We start from the raw sequence: 1,317 nt of genomic DNA, 5'->3' as shown, positions 1-1,317 counted from the left end.
ATTATCTTAATTACAACTCTTGAAGCATATATTACAATCATTTTATGCAAGATTTTCAAAAAACTCTTAAAGACAACTCATTAAGCATGATGTACAAATCATTTATGCATGAATGTTAAAAGTATCTTTCTTACAATCYACAATACAAGATGTACAAATGTTAAATGCTTACTTTTTACATGGTCAAAATTTTCAGCTTTAACAATGCCAATTTATAAAAAAGAAACAAATGATTTATGTTTCCAAAGTTATTTAACCTTTTCAGACTTTCCTTTTTTCAATCAAATTCAAATTTCAAACAAGGATAACATAAAATTATCACCCTCTCCTCGAAGCAGCGACTTCTCATAATAGGGTTTCTTTTCCTAAATATTTTCCAAAATCGGTCATATCGATCAAAGAGGGGTTTAAATGTTTTAGAAATCTCTCAAAATACTCTCTTCTACAGAAGCACCTGCGTTGATTTCAAACGATTAGCCGAAAATCTTGTCTAATCGAAGCTCTGTTTTCACGATTTCAAAGAACATACATGGGGGTGCAAGGTATGCTTATTGATTCTTAATCTTAAACATGCATGTCGGATTTTGGGTTGTTAAAGCTAAACCCTAGGTTTTATTTCGACAAATGTTCATATTGTTTTGTTGTTGAAGGACTTCGAAAAAGCAGCCAAATAAGAAATCGAGTGGTGGGAACTGGAGTAACACTATAGACAATCCTCTTATCGTTGATCAAAATGAACCTAACGTACTACTTGGCCATTCAGTTTCAAGCACAACTTTGATGAAAGAAACAGGTATGAACTTGAATATTTTAGGAAGTTTTGCTGATTTATGTGGTCTTACRTGTTATAATAGATGTGTATGTGGTACAATGATGGGCTTTATAATGTATTTTTCATTTATTGTTATATGTTCTACAGAAGCGCCTGCGTTGATTTCAAAGGATTAGCCGAAAATCTTGTYTAATCGAAGCTCTGTTTTCACGATTTCGAAGAACATACATGGAGGTTTTGTAGAATGTTCTTCCCTTATMTGTTTGAGTAGCTAGGTTTCATCTTTTTATTATCTTATCTATTTGAGTAGTTATGCATGTTCTTCGATTTCAAAAAAGAGAAGTATGTATGATCTTGGCTTCTTCATGTTCTTGTTGCCTATGAGGCTATGACTTTGTTTTGACCTTGCTTTTCTTGTAGTATCCACATTGTCATCAAGATTATAAATTTATAATGTAATGTTTATACGGTTATTGTTTTTAATAAGTAACAGTGTATGCATGTGGCAAGGTGGTTTTTTGTTTCTGATATGCGGTCAGTTCTCT

At 32.1% G+C, this 1,317-nt stretch overlaps 1 long non-coding RNA gene across 1 annotated transcript; it reads left to right on the top strand.

Moving 5' to 3' along the window:
- Positions 1 to 288: 288 nt before the first annotated feature.
- On the top strand, positions 289 to 1,256 carry LOC112520247. Its single transcript, XR_003069970.1, has 2 exons — positions 289 to 793; positions 920 to 1,256. It is a non-coding gene; the product is annotated as an uncharacterized LOC112520247 (long non-coding RNA).
- Positions 1,257 to 1,317: the final 61 nt, after the last annotated feature.

This window comes from Cynara cardunculus, assembly GCF_001531365.2.
Source record: "Cynara cardunculus var. scolymus isolate 2C chromosome LG 10, CcrdV1, whole genome shotgun sequence".
NCBI classification, from domain to species: Eukaryota; Viridiplantae; Streptophyta; class Magnoliopsida; order Asterales; family Asteraceae; genus Cynara; species Cynara cardunculus.
This window is presented reverse-complemented; position numbering and strand designations above follow the sequence as displayed.